Source organism: Leopardus geoffroyi, chromosome X (genome assembly GCF_018350155.1).
Source record: "Leopardus geoffroyi isolate Oge1 chromosome X, O.geoffroyi_Oge1_pat1.0, whole genome shotgun sequence".
Taxonomy (NCBI): Eukaryota; Metazoa; Chordata; class Mammalia; order Carnivora; family Felidae; genus Leopardus; species Leopardus geoffroyi.
This window is the reverse complement of record NC_059343.1, coordinates 95118075-95145715: the sequence shown is the minus strand read 5'-3', so window position 1 is coordinate 95145715 and position 27641 is coordinate 95118075. Positions and strand designations below refer to the sequence as shown.

Sequence of the window (27641 nt, the reverse complement as noted above, 5' to 3'; positions counted from 1 at the left end):
TTGGAGGGAGGCTCAGCATGGAGGCAGGAAGCCCAGTTTAGAGGCATCATGAAGAAGATAATGACATGTTCAGCTAGGGCAGTGGTGGTGGGAATAGATGGCTATGGACAGATCTGAGAAGTCGTTGGGAATTCCTATTGGCACAATTTGGCGTTGGCTTGATTGTGGTGGATGAAATGAAGGGAGAGGACTAGGATTATCTTATCTGGCTTGAGCAACTGGATGGCAGTGCCGTTCTCTGAAATCTGGAGCAGAGGAAGAAAACCAGTTCTGGGTGGGCGAGGAAGATGATGAATTCAGACTTGGACATGTTGAGCTTGACTCACTTGTGAAATATCCAGGGGAACATTTCTAATATGAATTTGATATAATGGTGTGGAGCTCAGGAGAGTAGTTTGTACTCAGCCTTTCTCTGCCTCTTCTGAATGCCCTTAGAATCCATCCTCAGTAATTTAGCCCTTGATTCCATACTGTCCCGGAGCTGTCCTTTATTTTCTCTCGTTTTCTTGTACTTCCCAGAGGCAGGTGTTATATACCCACCTGTATCCTTTGCAGTGCTTACCTGCCTTTTGGGCTTGAGTGAGGACTGTGTAAAGGCTTCTGAAGATTCGCGTGGCTACCTCACCACTGAAGTTATTCAGGAAAAAAAAAATGACACTTTAGTAATTATTAAAAGGTGCAATGGCTATTTAAGTCTTTATAAATACCTACAGATATCACAAATGAAATTTACATATGTGACCAATTTTACTTGAAAGATTTGTAAGATATTTCCATGACCCCTTTCCCCTAATTTAAGTTTTCCAACCCTTAGGAAGAAGAGAAAAGAACAGCTTTTCTACGTTGGCTGCCTTACAACCCTTTATTCTATCATCTGAGTCCCTGAGATTTTATAACCCATCTGGCATACGGAATTGGTAAAAAACAGGGAAGGGATCTGGTCATTGTTATTTCATGGTTGGGGATTTGCAATTATTTGTGGATATTGTATCTTGAGATGCTCTGTGCTTCATGTTTTCCAAGGGTGGGGGGGGGGTGCTCTTTTGTATCAACAGTAGAACCTAAGGGATTTCTGTTAAGCTATACAGATAATAGTTCCTTTAAAAAAAAAACAAAACAAAACGCAGGAGACTTAGGAACAGTTGCCAGGTAGTGAATGAGATCTTTGGTGGTTTAGCAATTTTTCTTTCCCATTTCCTTCCTGTTTGAAACTTTTTCATTATGTTTACCCTCCCTCTTCTAGAATTTTTTGCTTCATTTATGCGTGCATCCACATTTTCACGTACTCGTTCCTTATACATCGTTAAAGTTTATCAGTCCTACTCTTTGTACTTTGCAAAATACTCAAGATAAGAATTAGTCATGCAGTACAGTTGTGAAAGACTAACACTGCTTTCCCACACAGACCTGTTGAATACTTTATGTAAATACCAATGGGTTTTTTAGAGAAAACAATTCCTGCTTTGGGAGCCTGTCACAAAGGAGTGATGCTAATATTGGGACTTAATAAACCCAGTAGGTGGCAAGGGGAAATATTGGCAAGTAAATGGACAGGCGGAGCTTTAGTCTTCTGATCAACACTTGCCGTCACCTAATCCATACATAGGCCTACTGTGTGCCAGGCACATAGTAAGTGCTTTATACCTATAAATTCGTTTAATTCTCTCACTACATACAATCCTATGATGTAATAAGCCCTATTACTATCCCCATTTTGAAGATGAGGAAACTAAGGCATAAAGATGTTTAGTACATTTTCCAGGGTCACACAGCTGGTAAATGATGCAGAGATTCAAACCCAGGCAATCTGACTCCAGATTTAATGCTCTTAGACACGATATGGAGATATGGAACTAGTATGATCAATTCAGTATGTATATGTGCATTTCTCATAGTTCCTCTTTATCTTCTAAATATGTGTCATATGTGTATGCTAGAAAGCAGCTCAGAACCAAGGAAAATGGTATGTAACTTGGCTCTCCACATTTAAACACCGCACACAACAAGTAATGGGGAATGTACCAAAAAGATCAGCCAAAACTAGCAGTAACAGGAAATCAGTGCAACAATTTGGTGATACAAGAAAGAGGAAGGATTTAAAAAAATATTTAGTTATTCAAATTTCTTTTTTCTTTTCTTTTTTTTTTTTCAAGTAATCTCTCTGTCCGACTCGGGGCTCGAACTCACAACTCTGAGAGCAAGAGGGGCATGCTCTACCAACTGAACCAGCCAGGTGTTCCAAATTTCTTTTCTATTTCAATATAGTCGACACACAATGTCACGTTAGTTTCGGGTGTACAACATAGTGACTCAGCAACTTCATACTTTATGCTACGCTCACAAGTGTAGCTATCATCTGTCCCCGTACAACGCTATTGCAATATCATTGACTATATTCCCTATGCTGTACCCTTTATTCCCATGACTTATTCATTCCATGACTGGAAGACCGTATCCCCCCCTCTCCTTCACCCACTTTGACCATTCTCTATTCCCCTTCCCTCTGGCAACCATCAGTTTCTTCTCTGTATTTAGGAGTCTGAGTCTACCTTTTGTTTGTGTATTCATTTGTGTTGGTTTTTAGATTCCACATATGAGTGACATCATATGGTATTTGTCTTTCTTAGTCTGACTTATTTTACCTAGCGGACTACCCTTAAGATCCATCCATGTTGCTGCAAATGGCAAGATCTCGCGTCTTCTTTATCCATTCATCTATCGAAAGACGCTTAGGTTGCTTCCACATCTTGACTGTTGTAAATAATGTTGCAATGAATATAGGAGTGCACATACCTTTTTGAATTAATGTTTTTGTTTTCTTTGGGTAAATACCGAGTAACAGAATTATTGGATGATAAGGTATTTCTATTTCTAATTTTGCAAAGAACCTCCGTACTGTTTTCCACAGTGGCACGAATTCACATTCCAACCAACAGTGCATGAGCATTCCTTTTCCTCCACATCCTTGCCAATTCTTGATATTTCCTGTCTTTTTGGTTTTGAGCATTCTTTCAAGTATGAGGTGATATCTCATTTGTGGTTTTGACTTGTGTTTCCTTGATGGTGAGTGGTGTTGAGCATTTTTTCATGTGTGTGTCAGACCTCTGTATGTCCTCTTTGGAAAAGTGTCTATTCAGGTATTCTGCCCATTTTAATTGAATCATTTGTTTGGGGGTGGGTGTTGAGTTGTATAAGTTCTTTATATATTTTGGATATTAACCCCTTGTCAGATATAAACGGTTGGGACTACAGCAAAATAAAGACCTTTTGCACAGCAAAGGAAACCATTGACAAAACAAAGAGCCTACTGAACAACAAAAAAATATTTTCAATAGCTCAATGAGGTATCGTTGATATACAAAGAACTGCGCACATTTAATGCGTGCACTTTGCTGAGTTTGGGGGATTTTTTTAAAGGTGTCATTTGAGTACTGAAATCATGCGTCTTTAAACAGCTTCGTCTTCAGAGAAGTATTCAGTTATTGTCTTCTAGTTGTCACGTGAGCACATTTTTTTTTTTTTTTTATTTTTTTTTTTAAAAAATTTTTTTTTCAACGTTTATTTATTTTTGGGACAGAGAGAGACAGAGCATGAACGGGGGAGGGGCAGAGAGAGAGGGAGACACAGAATCGGAAACAGGCTCCAGGCTCTGAGCCATCAGCCCAGAGCCCGACGCGGGGCTCGAACTCACGGACCGCGAGATCGTGACCTGGCTGAAGTCGGACGCTCAACCGACTGCGCCACCCAGGCGCCCCACGTGAGCACATTTTTAAATTGGTCTTCAAATGCCTTTGAAAAGGAATGAAGTGTGTTGTCTAGAAGTAAGAAAGTTTCATGTTTTAATGTAGAGCCAGGCAATGAAACGTTCTAGAAAAGTAGAAGAGCTTTTGTAAGGATGAATTTTACAAAGTGAAGAAAAGACTATGTGACTTTCAGAATGTAGCGTTAGCCTTGCTGAAACTTTGACTATTTAAAACAGCCTAGAATTGGTTAAAAGAATGAGCCTCAATGAGTTCTGACAGGTTACCATGTAAGATAATGCACTTTTGCAATGGAGGATGAAGGACAAAAAGGCAAAAACCAACAAACATGTGATTTAGTGATATTTGCTAATTGTCTCCATCAGTACATGCTCATTTTTCTTTAATGGCGTGGTAATTCTCTAGAATTCCTAATTTTTGAGTGTTAGAACTACCTATGCCTTAACCCGTTACACAACTCAAACAAATGATCACCAGGCAATCTCATTCAGTCTCAGGGATTTAAATACCATGTGTATACCATTCACTCTCCAATTTTATCTTTAGTACTAAACTCTCCCCTAAGTTCCAGACTCAGGTATCCAACTGTCTATTCTGTGTCTCGATTTGGAAGTTGAATGAGCAGCTCAAGCTTGTCATGTCCAAAACTGAATTCTTTATTCCCATACCATTCCTCCTTTCACAATATATTTAGAATATGGCACTTCTCACCGTCATAGCACATGCTGCCACCATCTCTTGGCTAATTAATTGCAAGAGCTTCCCAAGTCATCTCCCTGCTACCTTTTTGTACTCATGCATTTGATTATTTACCCAGCCAGAGTTATCTTTAAAACATAACGAATTGTATACATTTCCCTGGTCAAAACCTTCCAGGGGCTCCCCGTCCCACTCAGATCAAAAGCCATAGTCTCAAGTAGCCTTCGAGGCACACAAACTGTCCCCTTTACCTCTCTGACCTCTCCTCCAACTTTCTTCCTTGCACACTGTGCTCCAGCAACACAGGGCTCCTAGCAACAACCCACCAGTTACAACCCCTCTTCAGGGCCATTGCACGAGCTGTTCTGTCTGCCTGAAACGCTCTCAGTTGTGTTCATGACCCCCCTCCCCGCCCCCATCCTTTTCTTCAGGTTCTTCCTATAGAGGACTTCCTAATCTTCCTGTCTAAAAGGGCGTCTTTCCCTCACTTTACCCATCACTATCTAGCATCCTACCCTGCTTGTTTAAATGGCTTCTATCATTATCTAACATATTTTGGCTTGTTTATTTGTCTGTGATCTCTCTCCATTACCGGGATGGCAGTTCAATGAGGGCAGGGATTTGTTCACTCATTGCTGTGTCCCCATTACTTAGCACAAACTCAATAACCATTTGTTGGATTAATAACTGGCTGACTGATTCCGTGAGTAACCTAGGGAAAAAGTAGGTCATCGTCTGAGGAAAGAAAGAAAACGTTTCTTCGAAGATATCCTCCCAATCTATAAAATCACTCACAAAATCATCTCAGTATTAGTGTAAAAGATCCAGCTGTTCTGTTTTTAGGCAATATAGCCCCTTTAAAGTCACATGTTAATATGCGGTGAATACGACGCATAAAATCTGTGGTTTTCTTCTTCATTAAATGTAAAGAATAATAGATGAGATGGCTTGGAAACCCTATTTACTACTCTGCTTAAGCGTTTTAAAACCCATCTGCCTGCCACTAACAGAGTGACAACTTGAGAAAATTAATATGTGTTGTTGATCTTTATTTTTCCTGAAAGTATGATGTGCCCTGGCTGTTAGGAATTTTCTGCTGGTTGTCCAGTCTCCAGCTGGGCCTTAACTTCCTAATTTTATTAAGCCTCAATCTGAGGACACACATGTGTACACCCTGGTTTCCTGCTAAAAGTTCATTAACAAGTTTATTATGTGTTTGTTCCCGTCTCAGCATTGTCAGGAGACAAGTCGGGAAAGATCATGATGTTACGGTAAAATTCTATATGATTGTTTCTCTGGATTCTTTTTATTGAAGAACTGTTTATTTTATTATACATTTACATGTTAAAGGGGATAAATGGGGAGAGTTGTTTTGTAACTTGTATTCTTGGGAAAAAATTTAGGTAGAAAAGACTCCTATTTGGAGAATAGCCTAGTCTGTTCTAAGGGATTTATAGAAGAAAGGCTTTTATCATATTTCATTAATTGTTTTCAAAGGATTCAAGTAAATTGAAGAGTGTTTAACACTAAAGAGCAATGTAGATGAGAAAACTGACTCATATAGGCTTATAAATGACTTTGATTAGATCATCTCTTCATTCGGGTCCTTGGTTTTCTTGGCTATAACAAGAGGGTGTTAGACTAGAGGTTTCTTTTTTTTTAATTTTTAATGATTATTTATTAACATTTATTTATTTTGAGAGACACAGAGCACAAGCAGGTGAGGGGCAGAGACAGAGAGAGAGACATACAGAATCCAAAGCGGGCTCCAAGTTCTGAACACAGAGCCTGATGCGGAGCTCGAACCCACGAACCATGAGATCATGACCTGAGCTAAAGTTGGTCGTTTAACCAACTGAGTCACCCAGCTGCCTCTAGACTAGAGTGTTTAGATTTATTTCAGCATTACTAGTTTCAGTTTCTGTGAACATATGGATCTCAGAGAACAGGAATATCCACTGTCATGATATGATCAAAAAATATGTTAGTTTGATAGTTGTTGAATCTGCATAACGGGTACATTTTTATTTCATTTAACTATTTCTACTTTTATATAGGGTTTTTTTTTTAATGTTTACTTATTTATTTTGAGAGAAAGGGAGCACAGGGGAGGGGCAGAGAGAGAGGATTGAGGAGACAGAGAGAATCCTAAGCAGGCTCTGCTCTGTCAGCACAGAGCCCCACGTGAGGCTCAAAACCACAGACCGTGGGATCATGACCTGAGCCCAAACCAAGAGTCGGACGCTTAACCGACTGAGCCGCCCAGGCGTCCCTATGTGGTTTTGCATATTCTTATACAATAGTGAACTTAGAGATATGATTGATTAACAAAATGCTTGATAACAGGTACTACATTCAAACGGGCCTTGTGAAGTCTATTTTCTGGCAATGCTGTTTTCTTCCATTGTTCTCTGAAATATTTACACAAAATAGCAGACCCTCCTGCGATCATTCCAAGGCAGCTTTTTCAGTTTTTAGATAACTGTGCCAAGGTTCAGACCAGATCAAAAAATTTCCCCAGGAACATATTTTCAAGGTAAGCGTTTTTTACAAGCATGATATAATTTATATTGATTTGGCTCTCATAACATGTAATTTAGATTAGCTTAATTATCTGTAACTCATTCTTTAAAAAACCCATGCTGATTTTTTCCCCTTGCCGCCCTACACATTACCAGGCCATTTCTGGAGGATAGTATGATAGATCACATGGTAGCTAAGAAAGTGTCTTTTTTTTTTTTTTAATATTTTATAATGTTTATTTCTGAGACAGAGAGAGACAGAGCATGAGTGGGGGAGGGTCAGAGAGAGAGGGAGACACAGAATCCAAAGCAGGCTCCAGGCTCCGAGCCATCAGCACAGAGCCCGACACGGGGCTCGAACTCATGGACCGCGAGATCATGACCTGAGCTGAAGTCGGTCGCTCAACCGACTGAGCTACCCAGGCACCCCAGAAACTGTCTTTTAATGTTAAGCAATCCTGGGTTAAAATCCCTATTTCAGCTGTTTCCTAAATGGGAGATCTTAAGAAAGGTTTTGTTTGTTTGTTTTTACTTTTTTGAACCTCAGTTATCATTTCTATAAAATGAGAATATCAGTGGTAGCATATACATAATGGGGTCATCGTGCTGACTAAAAAACATGGGTAATCATGAAACATACAGCCTGACAAATTTAAACCAACGGTATCAGCTTGTTCTGTCATTATTAGTTTGGTCATTTAGTTCTCTGCATTATTAGAATAAAAGTTATATGTGGAGGAATTAAAAAAAAAAAACAAGGGAGGAAATATGGCTGTTTTGGTTACCTTTGCTAGTAGCATTCAATACATGTTTATTGAATATATGCTGTATTCTAGGAACTAGTTTTATAGAGGCAAGTAAGGCACACTTCCTACTCTGAAGGAAATTACATCCTAAGGAGAGAAACAGACATGTGAGAGCTTAGAGTCAGGGCCAAACGTAAAGGCATGACAGAGTGGACAAATACTAAGTATGCTGTGCTAAGATTCAGAGGGAAGGAAAAACAAACCAAAACCCAAACCCAAAACCTCTGGCCTGTCACGGGGTCTGAAACACCATTAGGATATTTTCCCTTTGGACTTTATACATTCTTGGGTTTTTGGACTCCATGTGCAAATGGCTTTGGGAAGAATAACACATTGATATCACTTGCACTTTTGTTTTTAAAATTTTTCAGTTTATTTATTTATTTCGAGAGAGATAGAGATAATGAGCAGGGGAGGGGCACACTGTCAGCGCGGAACCCGATGCTGGCCTTGAACTCACGAACCTCGAGATCATGACCTGAGCGGAAACCAAGACAGGGAGGCTCGGCCGACCGAGCCACCCAGGCGCCCCTCACTTGCACTTTAATGAAGATTTATTTCTATATTATTTCAGATACAAGGTAAGTTGCTACAGGCAAGAGACCTCAAAATATTGTGTCTCAAGCAACAGACCAAAGGAGGTCAGGCAGCACCGCTGCGGGTAATCGAAGGCCCAGGATCCTTCTACCTTGTTGCTTTGCCGTCTCCTAGTATGTTGACTTTGTGTGGTGACATACGGTTGAATGAAGGGAGAGAAGGAAGAAGGCAAGAGGTTTTCTTGTCAAACCGTGAGCCACAGGTTGCACATATGACCGCTGCTTGCGTATCATCGTCCACATTTCTGTCAGATCTTCCTACAAAACCGCAAAGGAGTCTGGGACATACAGTCTTTGATGGGGAGGCTGTGTCCACAGCTAAAACTCAGGAGTGTCAGTTACGAAAAGGAAGGGTAGGAGAACGGATAGTGAGAAAAATTTGCAATCTCGGCCACAGTGTAGGGCACGATTTTATCTTGATAAAGTTTCCTGACATGCCTAGGCCTTTCCAAATAGGTGGGCTAGTTGGTGCATAAAGAAACAGTTACAAAGAAGGTTGACTTGTCGGGGGTGTTTTCTGATATCAAGCAATTATCCAGTCTCAGATTCTCTGACACCAGCTGGTATCCTACCATTCAATTCACTTCTGACATTATACATGTAATGAGATTACACAACTCTACTACATTATACACGGAGTTAGCAAAGGCCCCATAGGATAAGGGCCCAGTCCCACAAGACTGTCCCCACCTCGGATGCCGATGGAAAGTCTTAGTGCTTCTGACTAACCAGTTATAAGTTCAGGGGTTCTCGTGACCCCTCTCCCGTTTGATAATTCACGAGAGCAATTCACAGAACTCAGGAAAATACTCTGCTTACTATTACAGGTTTATTATAAGGAATACAACTCAGGTGCAACCAAATGGAAAAGATGCTTAGGGCAAGTGGTGTGTGTGTGTGTGTGTGTGTGTGTGTGTGTGTGTGTAGGGGTGATGCATCTTGAGTAGCTTCCATTCTGTCTCCAGGCATGTCCCCTTCCTAGGACCTCCCTGTGTTGTCCAACCTGGAAGGCCTGTGCACCTGGTCGTTTAGGGGTTTTTACGGAAGCTTCGTAACTAAGGCACGGACTTGGGTGCCCGGTCTACCTAGATTTTATTTCTCTCGAAGTTTTGACTTCTGGAAAGTAATGTAACCAATTGAAACTTGAATGATAGCCATTTGCAAAGCTGAAATGGTATCTTCTAGCTACCTCAGGGGGATAAATGGATTAAATTAAATAATACGTATGTTGCTGCTAGAGAGGCAAGGGATAGCGCTTGCCTACCTTAGGTCCATCCTAGCTGATTACATTCATTTGCCATTGGTGATTGAACTCAACTTCCAGTTCCTCTCCCCTTCCAGAACGTTGGGAGGGGGGTGGGACTGAGAGTTCCAACCCTGTAGTCACATGGTTGATGCCTCTGGCAACTGACCCTCAAGCTGAAGCTATCTGGGGACTCAGCATAAACTCAGGTAGAGTGGAAAGGGGCTCATTATGAATCCAAAAGACACTTCTGTCACTCAGGAATTTCTAAGGGTTTTAGGAGCTCAGTGCCAGGAACTGGAGACAAAGACCAAATATTTTTTTTATTATACCACAGTTTGACATCAGGAGCAAGAGTGACCCCCCCCTCCCAAACCATTTCCACCTGACGATACCCTTTTCATCACAAAGCGGGTAGAATGAGTTGTTCTCTGAGCTCCGTTAGATGCCAGTGATTGTCGATTCTGTCATAGTATACTGTTCTTATCACACTGTACTGTAATTATCCAGTAGTTTCTAGCTTCTCTAGCTCCAACTAGCATTGAGCTACCTGTGACAGTGTCTGACTCACCTTTGTACCCCGAGCATCTAACACAGTGCTTGGCACATTGCTGTGCTGTAAACTGTTGCATGAATGTGAGTGAAGGGAAGGCAGTCTAACACTGCTGACCTCTGTGTTGAAGCCTGTTTGGAGTTAATCCGGGGACTGGACCGTGATATTGTTAACTGTATTTCTCAGCTCACGTGGATTTCCTGAGAATCTTGGCTCTGGCATTCTGCTGTTCAATCTATTGTAGTCTGGAGGGGAATTCAGAATTCATCAATTAGTTGGTTTCGGAATAAAAAGCCTGGAATGTAGGGAAAGCAGGCTGTCTGGATTCCTTCTGTCTCACAGAAGGTGTTCTTTATAAGACACTGCTTTTCTGTATAATATGCCAAGTCTAACAAATAACTTTTCAGGTCAGTCTTCTGGGGGTGTTACGAGGAAAAAGAAAGCTCTCAGAACATTGTGAGTTTGACATTTGCCTGAACGTTTAAAAACTATTCTCAAATCCAGTAATTTTGTTAAGAAGCCTGTGTGTGTGTGTGTGTGTGTGTGTGTGTGTGTGTGTATGTGTGTACGTGTCCATACACACACAATAGTCAGTGGTTACTTTATTTTTATTGTGTGATATTTATTTTATTTGTTTTTGCTTATTTAATGTATTCTAGACTTCCAAAGGAAATAACACTTTGGGGCATTAAATACTGACTCTGCTGATTGCTTCGTTTGAACGGCAGGTCAGGAATACCCGTTTTCCTGTTTTGATGGCCAACAGAATAGGAGTTATTATAGCTTTGCACGGTGAAAGAGATATGATGATCCCGGCCAGCCAACTAGTTTGGCTACTGAGGAACCAGAGAGAATCCTAGCAGCCATATGACTGTGTGTATTTCTCTTGAATTTTTGACTTCTAGAAAGTAGCAACCTATTGCAACTTGGGTGGTGTTTGTTTGTAACACTGAAATAGTATCTACTTGGCCATCTCAGAGGGACAGTGGAGAAAATAAAGTAATACTCATGTTTCTTCTGGGAAGGCCGGGGAGAGCACTTTCGTACCCTAGGCCTGTCCTAGCTTCACTTCATGGTATCAGCCTAGGAAGCCTCAGTTCGGACACTAGCCTTGGCCCAGTGAAAACCATTCTTTTTTAGCAGGTAGAAGTCGGAAAGTAGCCTAGTGGGTGCTATGCCTCCCTCTGGAATTGATTTGGGCCCCTGGGAAACTGTAAGCCTCAGGCTTTAGCTTTTGTTTCTTACCCCACCATCTGTTGTGGGCTGTTTAATTGGACTTTGGCTCCCATCTGGAAGCTTAATGCTCTGTGTCTCTGCTGAAATTCGAGCCCAGGCCTAAATCTTTTTGCCTGGTTTCTGTTGGCCCCCTTCCAGAACTGACTGGCCTGCATCACATGTTGGTTTATACTCTCTCTTGATTTTGGACTAACTTCCAGCTAGGGAGGGACTGCTCCAGTTAGACTTATCCAGCCTCCTTTCTCTGCACCGATGAGGTTTACTCCCCAGTTCTCTTGTTTAGCAGTTGCAACATGCCTTGTATCTGGGGTAGAGGAATGAGTGCTAAGACACAAGCACACAATCATCATTGGCAACTTCTATTGATGTCACTAGAGAGCCATCAAATAGGACTTTTAGTATATTAAGATAAATTGTCTTTGTAATGTCTTTCTCTTCACACCAAGAAGCAAAGTTTAGCCTAGGCTTTCACTGATTAAGCTATAAAATCAGAGTAGAAGTTCATATCTAATGAAATGTAACGGCTGAGGCATGGTGCATGATTGTTTCCAACTGTAGTTTATTCTATTTATTTATTTTTTAAATGTCCAACTGGGGCACCTGGGTGGCTCAATCGGTTGAGCGTCCGACTCTTGGGTTCAGCCCAGGTCATAATCTTGCGGCTCCGTGGGTTCGAGCCCCCCAGCTCTATGCTGACAATGCAAAACCTGTTTGGCATTCTCTCTCTGCCTCTCTCTCTCTGCCCTCCCCAACTGGTGCTGTCTCTGTCTCTTTCAGAGTAAATAAACTTAAAAAATTTTTTTCCAACTGTGTTTTGTTAACTATATTTAGCTTATGGTTTGCATGTCTATAAATAAATATACTGTATCATTCCAAGATATGATTATACTTGTATTTCTTGGAATTGTACCTCTCCATTAAAACTATATAGTATAATGAAATGTTTGCAAGGACCAGAAGATTTAGGGAAAACAGGAAGCTTGAGGAAAACTTCATGGAGACTTTTTTGAATAGAAGATGATAAATAAGTTAATTGGAATTGCAATCACAGGAAAAGGAAAGAAGATTTTGAATCATGGTCTTTTTCCTACCATCGTGTCAGCAAATTCTGATTATAAGATTCCTCATGTAGGCCTAATAAATAATTTCTAAAAATATGATTGTGAAAGAGACAAACTAGCTGTATCCTGAAACAAGGCTCAATTTCTTCCCACCTTCCAATTTCAATTTAGGGTGAAGCATTAACTATGCAGTGAAGAATAATAATAAAAAAAAAATCTTCGAGTAAAACATAAAGTTAGTAATGGAAGGAAGGCTGTATCCATGGTCTTAATTCAGACCCCTTGACTTTTATCTGTTTGTTCGCATATTTAGGGTAAAATATATCTTTGGTAACAGAGAGACTGTATCAGGTCTGAACCTGTGTTCCAAACCAAGGAAGACACTTTTTTTTTTTTTTTTTTTTAAACCAGTGTAATATCAGGTGATATATGGACTGGATTCAGTCTCAATTTACTTGTATTTTGGAATAAATGCCTGACATCCTGTCATATGGTTTAGAAAAGCATCAAAACTGTTCCAGCTTCTTATGGCTTTGCATGGTTCCCGGACATGGAAATTACTCCGTGGAGACATGAAGGTTGAGGGGCAATTTGGTGGCGATCTGAGTTTTTTAACCTAATTTTATCTGGGCTGAAAGAAAATCCTGTTTGGTTATATAAGGAAATGTTTGATAAGCTTTCAATGGGAAACACCCATATACACGAGGATGACTGAATTTCAATGCCAGCACCAAGGATGTCAGACCTCATTTGCTCTAACTGCTAATTTTACATTTAAGGCAGTTTTTGCTTGCATTTGAAGGTTAGACTAGGTGACTTCTGAGGTTCCATTTAACAAATTGTTTGAAATTGAGACCTAAGGAATTTAAGGCAATTGCCCAGGGTCACCTAGCTGATTGTGGGAGGGAGAGAGCCTAGAGTAGGAAACAGGTTTCCAGATTCTTTGTCCGTTTATGACTCTTTTCATGCTTGAGGTATTTGAAACTCAAAACGGTGAAGTACTTTGGATAGTATACACTGAGGAAACAGCATAGACCTGGCAGTTGCATAATTACCTTTGGATTATCTTTTAATTCCCAATGTGGTGAGTCACATAGTAAAATAACATTGGCATCCTGAAATGCCATAGCAGGAACTAATTAAAAAGGGGGAAAAAAATCACTCTGATGAATTTCGTGATTTCCTCTGAATCTTTTGACACATGTAACCTTGAATGCTGATCTGCTTTGAATGCAAATTTTCTCATGACAGTACATTTGGTAGATAAACCAGAGCTCCTCCTACATAAAGGCTTCAGTTCTAAGGTCATTTAAAATCCATTAAGCTAAGAAGCTATTCATTGAGACAGATTTCAGTGGTATTTCAGAAGAATGTGATTATAACTGGACACATTATTCATTCACAGTAAGTCTGGAACTTAAGTTTGGGAGAGGGTGTGGGGGGATGAGAGGTAACTTATTTTAACTAATTAGTTCTTTTTAAATAAATAAATAATTTTTAAATAAAAAAAAACTGGGCTCATAAATCTTTTCATGGCAAAAATAATTTGACTTGATATATATTAATTTGAGGAAATGCTGCATTTTTTCGCATGAAGCAAATAGGTGCTGGATAATCAGTATGAATAACATTTTTGCTTTTAGTTAATTTGTAGTTATTTTCTTATTGGCCTTTATCTCCTATAAAAATCATATTGCCTGTAGGCAAACCTGGTCCTTTGGAAATGGTAAGGATAATTGCATTGTAGAGTTAAGAGGTTTTCTGAAATTATTATTTATGTGGGTTTTTTTTCCCTATAGATGAGAATTCACTACTTTGCAGCAACTTTTCTCTCTTGAGCTCAGAAATAACCACAGAGCTCCTCTAAAAGGAACGACTTAGTATATTTTTATATGATGTTTTGATTTAATTTATGGAACATGTGTATCCTCTATATGTGATGTTTTCATTTATTTGGATATTATGGTTACATACACACAGTTATGAAAATATAAATTCCAATTTTCACTGCTTTTGGTCTGAAATGAACTAACATCTTATACATTTGATGCTTGTTTTCTTCTGAAAAAATAGTTAACAAGTAAATCTGACCATCACTTTTGCACACTGCACTCTCTTTGGATATTTCCAGATTCGTGTTCTTTGTTTAATATGTAAGAGGGTATATCAAACCAGGACATGAATGCAGGAAATTTACCAGTTGTTTTTGATACAAATTTTATTAAAATATGAAATGTTTTAGAGAGTTTAAGACTTAAGCAAGCTGCATAGAATTATTATTGTTATTATTATTATTATTATTATTATTATTATGAACAGAGAATAATAAACTAAGGACTAAGAGCTTTTCATCTTAGTTTCTTTATCTGTGAAATGAGCCAAGTGCCCTGACTATGGCTAATGTAATGAAAGGGAATAGAAATGTTAAAAATGATCATTTAAACAGTAGGGTTCAACAAAAGGAGCGGGGGTGGGGTGGGTTTGCTTGTTCCTTTTTCATGTGTTTTTCAGGGTGTCTTCAAGGAATTGCTGGGAGGTGGCTCCTGGATGTGGAAGAAGGGGAAGGCAACTAGTAACAATTGAGTCATTATGCCCACTATGCTGCAGACATTTACATGTACTATCTCATTTAATCATTTCCTAAACCTTATGGTGGCAAATATCATTGCCTTCATTTGATAAGATAAGAAAATTGGGGCATAGAGAGCTCTCAAGTGTCTTGCCCAGATCTGTGTGGCTGCAGTCCCTGCCGTTCCCATTATTCCATGCTGTTTCTAGCGTCACTGCTGAAGCAACGCCGAGAAGTTACGCTCTTTGGAATTATGTCTTCCATTCTCGCTGTGTAATCAAGCCTTATGCTGGTGAGATGGATAGTGTACAGGGCTGTAGAATAGGTCAGCAAGCGCCTACGGGGTGTGATTTAGGAGACTGTCAACAGGTGCCAGCTCACAAATATTTTCCTCGTTGGCCTGTCTCCGTCCCTTCGCCCGAGATTTTACCGCCAAAGTCATTACTTTGGATGCAGAAGCGTTTCGTTTACTTGTTTTGTTTTTCTTTGCCAGTGGGGACGCTGGGGAGACTTTCAAATGCACATATCCCTAGGCAGGTTCACAGATTGAATCTTTTATCACTTAATACCTCAGCAGGCAGCATGGAATAGGAGAAAGAACTCAGATTTTGGAGCCAGGAAGACCTGCAACTGAATTCTGTTTCTGGCACATCCTCGCTGTTTAACTGGCACGTGATATTGCATCTTTCAGAGCCTCCCTTTCTTCTTGAGGAAAACAGAGATAATGCGTATGCGTAGGCCCTTATTCCGGTAACCGTAACATATGGAACATCGGGTATGGGCTGCCGTAATAGAGTGGGAAGAGCACTGGAACGGAAGTCAGGAGCCTTGGTGTTCTGCCATATCCGTTTCGTTTATTCAGGTAGATATTTACTGAGCATCTACTATGTGCCATGCACTGTGCTAGGCACTGAGGATACAGCATAAACCGTTTGAAGTCCCTGCCTCCTTAGAGCTTAAGTTCTAGTTCGTTGCTCACCCAACTATACCCGCATCCCGGTCACGTAGCGCAAAATACATGTGACCCCTGACCTCTCACGGAGTTTACGGTCTAACGGAGTAGAAGTGAATCCACTTATCCCACAAATTAGTCCAAGATTAAAACCATTATAAGTCTTTAAAGGAAATGCAGTGCCTGTAAAGCACGTCACAGGGGCTTCATTTCAACGCCTCTGAGCAAGTGACATCTGAGCTGAAACGCGAAGAAGGAAGAGGTACTAAGCAGGTCATCCTTCTACGTGGTTTTACTCAGAGCCTTCGGGATTTCCCTCAGTTCTCTTACACCCTCTTTGGTGGCTATTGCAAACTTTATCCTCTGTCATTGAGCCTCCTACTCAGCTACAACATATTTATCCTCAGCAGGTAGGCGTGGCTCCCATTTCACGCAGAAAATAAACGCCATCAAGTGTGCCTGAACCTCTGATGCACCCACCCCACCGCCTCTTATAAACACAATCGATTTTTGTCTTCATCCCTGCTTTTGTCCTGTCTCAGAGCCCTCCGTCGGTCCAAATTCCGTCTTTCCACTTTTGTTTTATTTCTTTACTTTTTAATGCGTATTTATTTATTTATTTATTTTTTCAACGTTTATTTATTTTTGGGACAGAGAGAGACAGAGCATGAACGGGGGAGGGTCAGAGAGAAAGAGAGAGGGAGCCACAGAGGCCGAAACAGGCTCCAGGCTCCGAGCTGTCACCACACAGCCCGACGCGGGGCTCGAACTCCTGGACCGCGAGATCGTGACCTGAGCCGAAGTCGAACGCTCAACCGACTTCGGGCCCCTCCGCTTTTGTTTTAGATTACATGCTGGCCTCTTGCTTTTTTTTTTTTTCAACGTTTATTTATTTTTGGGACAGAGAGAGACAGAGCATGAATGGGGGAGGGGCAGAGAGAGAGGGAGACACAGAATCGGAAACAGGCTCCAGGCTCTGAGCCGTCAGCCCAGGCTCGAACTCACGGACCGCGAGATCGTGACCTGGCTGAAGTCGGACGCTTAACTGACTGTGCCACCCAGGCGCCCCTGGCCTCTTGCTTTCTTCAGGGATTTCTTTACATAAGTATTCCCTTTCTTTTCTGTCTTTTAGTCTCTTCCTCTGTAGGGGTTCTTTATTCAGTGAAGAAAGCAAGCTATCTTTTCTTAACCCTTCCCTGTATAACCGAGACCTATAGAACCTATACAACTAGGCTCCAATAAAAAGCGATTTATACATAGGACTGCCTTTACCAAAGTCACTAACTGCTTCTTATGTCCAAGTACAAGAGGCACATTGCCATTCTTGTCTTACTAACCGCCCCCCCCCCTCCCCGCCCCCACGCCATCCCTTTTGGCTTCGGAGCACTTGGCTTTTGAATACTTTTTTCCTTGAGATCTCCTACTTCAGTAGTCTTCCTCGATGCCACTTGCTGTCAGTCCCCTTTATTACCACCAGTATTAACTCCAGACTCTTTTAACATGGCTCAGAAAACATGCCTGTGTACCTCTTACCCTACAGCCCAAACAAACCGCTCGTACAGGTCTGGATTCGTTACGCGTTCTCACTTCCCTCCTTTGGCTTAATCAATTTCCGTTGAGGAGGAGTCCCTCCCTCATATTCCCTGCGCCGGCAAACACCTACTCCTTATCTGTGAGATAGTCGAGGTACTACTTTCTGTAAGGACTCTTACTGGACCGCTACGGAGCAGATTAGGCACCTGTCCTCAGTGCTTCTAGGTGCTTGCCTCTCAGAATGTACCACACCTTATTATAATCGAAGTTACTGCGAAATTCGTCTGCAATTTCAGTATGGAAGAAATCTCACATTTCTTTTTTTTTTCAATATATGAAATTTATTGTCAATTTGGTTTCCATACAACACCCAGTGCTCATCCCAACAGGCGCCCTCCTCAATGCCCATCACCCACTTTCCGCTCCCTCCCCCACCCCATCAACCCTCAGTTTGTTCTCAGTTTTTAAGAGTCTCTTATGCTTTGGCTCTCTCCCACTCTAACCTCTTTTTTTTTTTTTTTTTTTCCTTCCCGTCCTCCATGGGTTTCTGTTAAGTTTCTCAGGATCCACATAAGAGTGAAACCATATGGTATCTGTCTTTCTCTGTATGGCTTATTTCACTTAGCCTAACATTCTCCAGTTCCATCCACGTTGCTACAAAGGGCCATATTTCATTCTTTCTCATTGCCACGTAGTACTCCATTGTGTATATAAACCACAATTTCTTTATCCATTCATCAATTGATGGACGTTTAGGCTCTTTCCACAATTTGGCTATTGTTGAGAGTGCTGCTATACACATTGGGGTACAAGTGCCCCTATGCATCAGCACTCCTGTATCCCTTGGGTAAATTCCTAGCAGTGCTACTGCTGGGTCATAGGGCAGGTCTATTTTTAATTTTCTGAGGAACCTCCACACTGTCTTCCAGAGCGGCTGCACCAGTTTACATTCCCACCAACAGTGCAAGAGGGTTCCCGTTTCTCCACATCCTCGCCAGCATCTAAAGTCTCCTGATTTGTTCATTTTAGCCACTCTGACCGGCATAAGGTGGTTATTGTTGAGAGTGCTGCTATTTCAAAGTGTTCTTTAGGCTGCCTTGTATTTAGCATTCTGCCGGCAAAGTAAGATATGCAATTTCAGTTAATATTTGAGCATCCTACTGGGTGACACAAATATTCTGAGGTCTTAGGCCACACCGAAGAGTAGGGAGGCCCTTTTGGTCGTTGATCTTTTACTTCTCAGTCAACTCTCTGATATACCATTTTGCCTCCACCGGGGATGGCCCTTTTACGTTTGCTGCTGCTACTGCTTCTAGACAAAGCTTGGGGGACTGGGTCATTGCTGAGATTACGTCCCCTGGGTCTAGGGCCCAGCCCACTCATTAAAATACCTCTGAACTTTTGCCCCTTCCTAGGTTGCTACCATCCAACGTTGAGCTGTTCCCCCTGCTACTTCTAACCCCTGCCACACCCCTGACTTACTTTTGTCTAAACTATATGTCCCTTTCCCTCCTGAATGCCCTAAAAGGAAGTTCATCTGTCTTCTTGAGACCTGCATCCATGCTCCTAAGCATAACCTCTCCCTTGAGCTTGGGTTTTGGCAATACAAAAGCTAGGAAGGTAAGTCTGTGCACAACTTCTGCTTTTAGTCTTGGCAATAGGGGAGGAGGGATCCCCTTAAGCAAGGGAAAGAAGAGTAAAAAAGCCTGGTTATCTCCTTGAAATGGGAGGGAGAAGCAAAAAAAAAAAAAAAAAAAAAAAAAAAAAACTTTGAGCAAAACACAGACAGTTACACTTGTCTGTTTCTTTTTCTTTTTCTTTTCTTTCTTTCCTTTTTTTAAAAAATATTCTTAAATATTTATTTATTTTTGAGAGAGAAAGACAGAGCACGAGCAGGGAGAGGCAGAGAGAGAGGGAGACACAGGATTTGAAGCAGGCCCCAGGCTCAGAGCTGTCAGCACAGAGCCTGATGCGGGGCTTGAACTCACAGACCACGAGGTTATGACCTGAGCTGAAGTCAGACACTCAACTGACTGAGCCACCCAGGCGCCCCTATTTTTATTTTTAATTCTTTTAATGTTTACTTATTTATATTGGAGATAGAGAGAGTGCAAGAGAGCAAGAGAGCATGCACAAGCAGGGGAAGAGCAGAGAGACAGAATCCAAAGTAGGCTCCAGGCCCTGAGCTGGTGTCAGCACAGAGCCCAACGCGGGGATTGAACTCATGAACCGTGAGATCCTGACCTGAGACCAAGTCAGACGCTTAAGCGGCTGAGCCACCCAGGCGTCCTTCTGTTGGTGAGTCTCTTCCCGTCATTAAATTGCAAGTGCCTTTGCAGACTTTCATTTCCTAATATTTCTGTAAAGAGGGTAGATGTAACTCACAGTCTAGTCTAGGAGAAGGAGTACTCAGAAAGCATACGGAGGGAAGTGCTGCTATCTGAGCTAAATCTCAGTGACGAGGAGGAATCCGTGAGTAGGCTGCATAAAACAGTATCGGTATCAGGGGACCTGCATGGACGAAAGTTTAGAGAGAAGACAAGACCTTATTTTTTAAGATCTACATGCGGGAAATGACACTTAAAGTGCTGGTAAGGTCCAGATAATGGAAAGTGTTGATTGCCATGCTAAAGAATTGGTACTTTATTTTATGACAGGCAGTACACCATAGAGGTTGGGGCACAAATTCTGGAATGACTCTTGCCTGGCTTTGAATCTGGCTCCATCACTTATCAGCTACGAGATCCTGTGATAATCATTTACCTTCTCTGGACCTCGGTTGCCTTGTTGTTTATTGGTAAAATGGGATGACATCAGGACCTATTTCATATTGCTGTGGTGAGGACTACGTGAATTAATACAGTGAAAAGCTTTCAAAAGCACTGTCACACCGTGAGTCCGTTGAATTGTGAGCTATTATTGTAAATTATTCTCTAGGACAACGGGAAGCTAGTGAAGGAGTTTAAATGGACACATTTGTGTTCTGAAAAGGTCACACTGACTACTGCATGGAAAATGACACGAATCTGTCTTGTTAGAAGATGGAAATACATCAGGAGATGTTAAGGGCTAGGATGAGTCGTGGGAATGAAGATGGAGTGATATGGATGGATCCCCAAGGTATTTAGGGAATGGAATCTTTAGGATACTGTGTGTGTGCGTGTACGAAATGGTGGTTGACGATAAATGAGAAAAAGGAATCTGGAATGACTCCTATGTTTCTATTTAGGACACTGCTCGGGAAGTCATGCTACCATTTGGTACTAGAAATAGAGGAAAGGAAAGAGATGATAAGTTACATTAATGCTTTGAGTATTCCTAGTCCCCATGTGTATTCATGTTCTTTGAAAGAGAGAAAAAGTGAATTACGTTGTCCATCAGTGTTTTGAAATCATCTATGGAAGGATTATCTGGATATTTTAAGATAATCTGCATAAGTGGGATTCATCACTGTTCCAGGGAAGATATACTTTCTTCTGCTGTTCTTTGATAAGTGCTAGTTTGTTACTTACATAGCTCAAAAACATTATTTCTTTATTTTATTTTTTTTTTTTAGAGAGAAGCGCGCATGTGCAAGTTGGGGAGGGGCAGAGGGTGGTAGAGAATGTTAAGTAGGCTTCACGCTCGGGGTGGAGCCCGACGTGGGGCCCGATCTCACAACCGTGAGATCATGACCTGAGCCGAAATCAAGAGTTGGACACTTAACCAACTGCCCCTCAAGAATATTATTGAGAAGAATCCTTTGGTGACCGAAGATGCTAAAGTATCAAGGTCCCATGATAGAGCCCTGGTAAGTGTATTTTGGATCAGGAGTCTGTCAGCTTTCCCAAACAAAAGTCTTAAAGCCATAGCGGTTCATTCATTCATTCATTCATTCACCAAACACTTGTTGCCTGCTCCGTGATAGGTCTTGTGTTAATATAAAAGCAGAAGTAGTCCCTCCTGTCACGGGCCTCACAGTTGACCATGAGGGATAGAGAGATGAATATTCCAGGCAGATATGGTGAGAGTGGTGAGAAGTATTCAGATGCCACAGTATTTAGGACCTTGAGGACCAAGTAAACAATTTTTATCTTTATCCCAAGATAACGAGGAAGCCCTGAAGAATTTTTAGCAGGAGAGTTGCATGGTCAGATTTGCACTTAGAAAACAGAAAAAAGGGAGTGTGGAAATAGAGCAGGGCCAGAGTAAATTCGAGGAGATGTATTAAGAAGCCATTGTAGGGGCTCCTGGCTGGCTTAGTCTGTAAAAGCATGAGACTCTTGATCTTGGGGTCATGAGTTCAAGGCCCATGTTGGGCCTAGAAATTACTTTAAGAAATGTTTGTTAGTGTCCATAGGTGATAGTTAAAAGTTGAATATAGATTTTTTTTTTTTTTTTTAAAGAAGCTATTGTAACAGTCCAGGCAAATGATGGTGGTGATTTGGACTAGCCTGGGAGGGATATGGATGGGTATGAGGAGTTTCAAGGGAGGTTTGAAAAATGGATTGAATCCGATTGCAGACTGGACATAGGAGATACAGTATCAGGTGTTTAGGGTGACAGTTTCGTTGGTTTCTGGCTTGTACTGTTGAATAGACATCACTGCCAACTAGCTAGTTCGGATGAGAGATAAATGTCTGAAAGCCATTGTCGTATTGATGGTAATGGAAGATGTGGAAATAGATAGTAGATAAAGTCACCCAGAGAGAACACATTGTCAGAAGAAATGAGGGCCTCAAAGAACTCTGACGTGAAATATTAGGAGAAGTGAAGGATAAGCCTAAAAAAGAACTGAAAGGTGTAGCCCGAGAGATGGAAGGGACGCTAGAACGCTCTTGTCAGAAAAGCCAAGGAAGTAGTGTTTCAGGGATGGTGATAAACAGGTGAATGCCACCAAGAGAGAAAGAAGATTGGAATAAAAAGTACTGATTGGATTCAGTAACCAGGAAGTCATTAGTTATTCTAGCGGGACCTGTTTTTTTTTTTTTTCCCAACGTTTATTTATTTTTGGGACAGAGAGAGACAAAGCATGAACGGGGGAGGGGCAGAGAGAGAGGGAGACACAGAATCGGAAACAGGCTCCAGGCTCTGAGCCATCAGCCCAGAGCCTGACGCGGGGCTCGAACTCACGGACCGCGAGATCGTGACCTGGCTGAAGTCGGACGCTTAACCGACTGCGCCACCCAGGCGCCCCTCGCGGGACCTGTTTTAAGAGAGTCATGGATTGGTGGTGGGATGAAGGAAGAAACTGGAAGGAAACGGAATGATAAAGAGTGAGTGGGGGTGTGGAGAAAGTACCAAGTATAGACAACTCTTTCTAGAAATTTGGCTGTGAGGAAGGATTGGAGCAGTAGTAGCTGGAGGCAAATATGTGGGCAAGGTAGTTTATGTTTTTTAAGCTTAGGGAGTAAAGAGCATGTTTGAATGCGAATGGGATGTATCTGACTGAGATGTATATCTGTACCTACATCTTATGCACGTTGAAGATATTAAAGAGAGAAGGAAAGCATTGAATTGTAAGGTTCTGATAACGTGGGCAGGGTATGTGTTTTACCTTAGATGGGTAGGACATATACTTCGTTTATTATAGCAGGAGGGAAGGAAGAAAGGATGCGGGAAATGTGTGGAATCATGAAGATGACCGAGTTTGCGTCTGACAGCTTAATTTTGTTTTTAAAGAGACCAGGTCATATGCTGAGGTTGGAGGAGAAGGGGTAAAAGAATGAAAGACATCAGGAGAAGGTTTTCATTGTTGTCAGTACTGGAATAAAGTTGAACAGAGACCCGTAATGGTGTTCTTGAGCGGTACTGTGGATTTATTTAACATGGAATGTTAGGAATTTATCCTGAAACTAATCTACTGTGGGACTTCTTCCATCACCACCCACCTGCGCAGTGACAGGCACAGAGGAAAGCTGAGAGTTGAGTTCATTCAGATTTGGGATTTTGTTAGGAAGTTACGATAAAAAATCAGAGAGGCAAGTTTAGTTTCGGGTGTGGAAGCTAATCTAGATCGCATAAAGAAAGGGAAAAAAGGGGGCGCCTGGGTGGCTCGGTCCGTTGAGCGCTCAGGTCATGGTCTCACGGTCCATGAGTTCGAGCCCCGTGTCGGGCTGGGTGTGGACAGCTCAGAGCCCGGAGCCTGCTTCGGATTCTGTGTCTCCCTCTCTCTCTGCCCCTCCCCCGCTCGCACTCTGTCTGTCTGTCTGCCTGTCTCTCTCTCTCTCTCTCTCTCTCAAAGATAGAGAAATAAACATTAAAAAAATTAAAAAAAAAAAAAAAGAAAGGAGAAGAGGCAAAATCTGACGGATGAATTTGGAAAAAAGCAGTCAAGTCTTTGCTTCTTGCAAAGCAGAAAAATGATCAGAGTGGCAGTACTTAAAAACATAAGCTCAAAAGAAATGGAATTATGGGAAAATCATTTTATTTCTCTGGCCTCTATTTTCTCATTTATATATAAGCCATGGTAGAAGCCAAGTGTGTGTGTGTGTGTGTGTGTGTGTGTGTGTGTGTGTGTATGCTATGTGCGTGTGTAAATTTGTACACATATCTGATTGCCTTTTGGTAGTAAGTATCGATAGAATCAAGTGGGCGTCATTGCTCCCAAAAAGCATCCCACCCACTTCTAAGGAATGAAGTGGAATTGGGGGGTCGGAGGTATTAGTCATTCTAACTTTCCCTTGGATGCTCAGGCAAAGGAAGACAAAGCCATGTTTTAAAAGGCGTGATTCTGTTACGGGTACTTTTTCTTTTCCCTAGGCACGTTTGGCTTTGCTCACCCAGCAGCGATTAATCTCTGATTGTGGAATCAGCCTTGTGCTTCGTCTAGCACTTTTGCAGGAAGAACAGCGCACGCTGTTGATAGAGCTGGTACTGATTTATCGAGAGGCCGCTTGAACTCCAGGGCATCTTGATAACAACCAAAGCGTGTGGGATGAACTGTCAATATCTGGAAAAGGGGAAGTTACATGTGATTAAAACTGTGTGAGTGCATCAGCAGAACCTCCAGAGGGCCTTGGAGAGTCCTCGACGACTTAGATCCTCTTGTGGATGACTCTGTGTGTGTGTGTGTGTGTGTGTGTGTGTGTGTTTGGTGAAAAGTTTCTGCTGTGGCGTTTTGTGGCTGTAATATTTGCAAGTGGGGTGGTTCCGTATGTTCTCCCCTCCCCTGCCCAAAGTATCTGTTTGGAGGCTTCAGTCAAAGGAAGTGCGGCATAAGCTTAATTACAGGAACGAGCTTCTGACTCAGGCTACGTAGAAAATGAGGGGTTGGACTGTAATAATGCAAAGTTCTTTTATTTCTTGGAAATTTGTGCTCGAAGGGTTATGAACTTTTAAAGTATTTTAATACACAATGCTAAATACTTCTCTAGTTAGGTTATGGGTTTTGCTTAAATAAGAAAGTGGTTTATTTTGCTCTCACATGACTGTCTTGAGGTAGCGAATCCAAGGCTGCAGAAAGAATATGCAGCTTTATTGCATGAGGTCAAGAGCCCTGGGTTACTCTGAACTTGTTGTTCTGCCACACCTAGGGTGTTTCCCTCATCTACTTGTTCAAAGGTGGCTCACTGCCAAGACCATATTCTAAGTAGCAGAATGGGGAAAGGAGAAAAGGTCCATTCTCGGGGGTCGCCGGGGTGGCTCAGTCGGTTGAGCGTCCGACTTCGGCTCGGGTCATGATCTCACTGTTTGTGAGTTCGAGCCCCGTATGGGGCTCTGTGCTGTCAGCTCAGAGCCTGGAGCCTGCTTCGGATTCTGTGTCTCCCTCTCTCTGGGTCCCTCCCCCACTCACGCTCTGTCTCTCAAAAAATGAATAAACATTAAAAAAAATGTAATGAAAAGGTCCATTCTTTTTATTTTATTTGTTTGCTATTTATTTGTTTGTTTGAGACAGAGAACGACAGAGAGAGAGAGAGAGAGAGAGAGAGAAGGGGCGAAGGGAAAGAGAGAGAATCTTAAGCAGGCTCCACACTCCACGCAGAGCCCAACACAGGGCTTGATCTCCCGACTATGACCTCAGATCATGACCTAAGCCAAAATCAAGAGTCAGACACTTAGCAGACTGAACACCCAGGCGCTCCAAAGACCATCCTTTCTAAAGGCATGACCCAGAGATTGGAGATAACACTTCCGTTTATATCTTTTGGGTCAGAACTTAAGCACATGTCATGTAGCTGAAAAGATGTTCCGAAATGTTGGTCTTCGTTTTGTGTAGACACAAACTGCGTTAAAAATTCTCTGTGCTCTGCCTGTTCATCCCTCTCCCTCACTCCAACCCCTGGCAACCTTTGGTCATTTTATTATCTTCATGCTTTTGTCTTTTCCAGAATGTCATATAGCTGGAAGCATATAGTATGTAGCCTTTTCAGATTGGCTTCTTTCACTAGGTAATAGGTGTTTAAAGCTCCTCCATGTCTTAAAAAAATTTTTTTTTAATGTTTATTCATTTTTGAGAGAGAGAGAGAGAGAGAGAGAGAGACAGAGTGTGAGTGGGGGAGGGGCAGAAAGAGGAGGCAGGCTCCAGGTTCCTAGCTGTCAGCACAGAGCACGATGCGGGACTCGAACCCACGAACCATGAGATCATGACCCGAACTGAACTCAAGAGTCGGATACTTAACCAACTGAGCCACCCAAGAGCCCTCCCTCCATGTCTTTTGATGGCTTGATAACTCATTTCTTTTTAGCACTGAGTAATATTCCATCGTCTGTCTGGATGTACTATAATTTATGTATCTATTCACCTCCTGAAAGACATCTTGGGTTGCTTCCAAGTGTTGGCAATCATGAATGAAACTGCTAAACACATCCACGCTCGGATTTTTGTGTAGACGTAGCTTTTGACTTCTTTGGGTAAATATCAACAAGCACAATTGCTAGGTAGTATCGTAAGAATATATTTAGCTTTGAAGAATTCACCACACTGTCTTCCAAAGTGGCTGTACTGTTTCGCATTCCCACCAGCGAGGAATGATCGTTCCTGTCGCTTCACATCCCCTTTATCGTTTGTTGTTGGTGGTGTTCCAGATTTTGGCCACTCTACTCGGAGTGTAGCGAGTAACTGTGTTTCTGACTGCTCCTTGAGTAGGCTCGAGCGTAGGGAACAGTGCGTTTTGCTTGTTTTCGTATCTGTAGCCTTGAGTGCAAAATGGATGCTCAGGAAATGTCTGGGAAATGAAGATCTGGATGGATGCCTATGACCGTGTCAGCATCCATACATACAGCCATCAGACAGATTAGAAAAATAGAGACTCGGAGATTCCGTTTTGATGAGAAGACTCTAAAGTCACTTAGGAAACATGGTCTAACCCAGGTTCAGAAGCAGCTACCGAAAACAGTGAGAGGAGCGCCTGAGTGGGTCCGTCAGGTAAGCATCTGACTCTTGATTTCGGCTCAAGTCATGATCTCATGGTTTGTGAGTTTGAGCCCCGTGTCCGGCTCGGCACTGACAGCGTGGAGCCTGCTTGAGATTCTCTCTCTCTGCCCCTCCTCCACTCATGCTCTCTCTGTCTCAAAATGAAAAGCAAAGCAAAACAAAACAAAAAAACAGTGAGAAAGTGGGTAGGTAGGTAGATCTATCACTTAGGATTATGAAGTGGATTTAGTTAGAGCTTCTAAGCAGATGATTATAAAGAACGAGTTGTCTTAAAATAGGAAATTCATTTTTAGGAAGGGCAATAAGTCCACTGGAAAACAATCTCTGCCTGCATACAAGTACAAAAATAACTGTTTTTTTGTCATATGCAGTTAAAAATTTTTTTTTACGTTTTTTCATTTTTGAGAGAGAGAGAGAGAGAGAGGGAGAGAGACATGGAGCATGAGTGGGAGAGGGGCAGAGAGAGAGGGAAAAACAGAATCTGAAGCAGGCTCGAGGCTCTGAGCTGTCAGCACAGAGTCTGACCCGGGGCTCAAACTCACAGACCAAGAGATCATGACCTGAGCCACAGTCTGAAGCTTAACCAACTGAGCCACCCAGTTGCCCCTGTCATAAGCACTTTTAAAAAGTAAGCTTACAAGGTTCCAAAACTGGTTTAATCTTTTTTTTTTTTTATTTTTTTTTCAACGTTTATTTATTTTTGGGACAGAGAGAGACAGAGCATGAACGGGGGAGGGGCAGAGAGAGAGGGAGAC

General features: G+C 41.9%; 1 protein-coding gene across 11 annotated transcripts in view; it reads left to right on the top strand.

Moving 5' to 3' along the window:
- IL13RA2 (interleukin 13 receptor subunit alpha 2) overlaps positions 1 to 27641 on the top strand; it is a 72579-nt gene that overhangs the window by 18738 nt on the left and 26200 nt on the right. Inside the window, exon 1 of one of the 11 annotated variants that reach the window (XM_045471416.1) lies at positions 5670 to 5731. The exons of 4 other annotated variants lie outside the window; for them this stretch is intronic. The gene's annotated coding sequence lies outside the window, so the exon portion shown is untranslated. Of the gene's footprint in view, positions 1 to 5669; positions 5732 to 13645; positions 13882 to 27641 lie in introns of those variants that run through there. 6 more of the 11 variants (XM_045471410.1, XM_045471420.1, XM_045471409.1 and 3 more) reach the window with 6 other exon arrangements.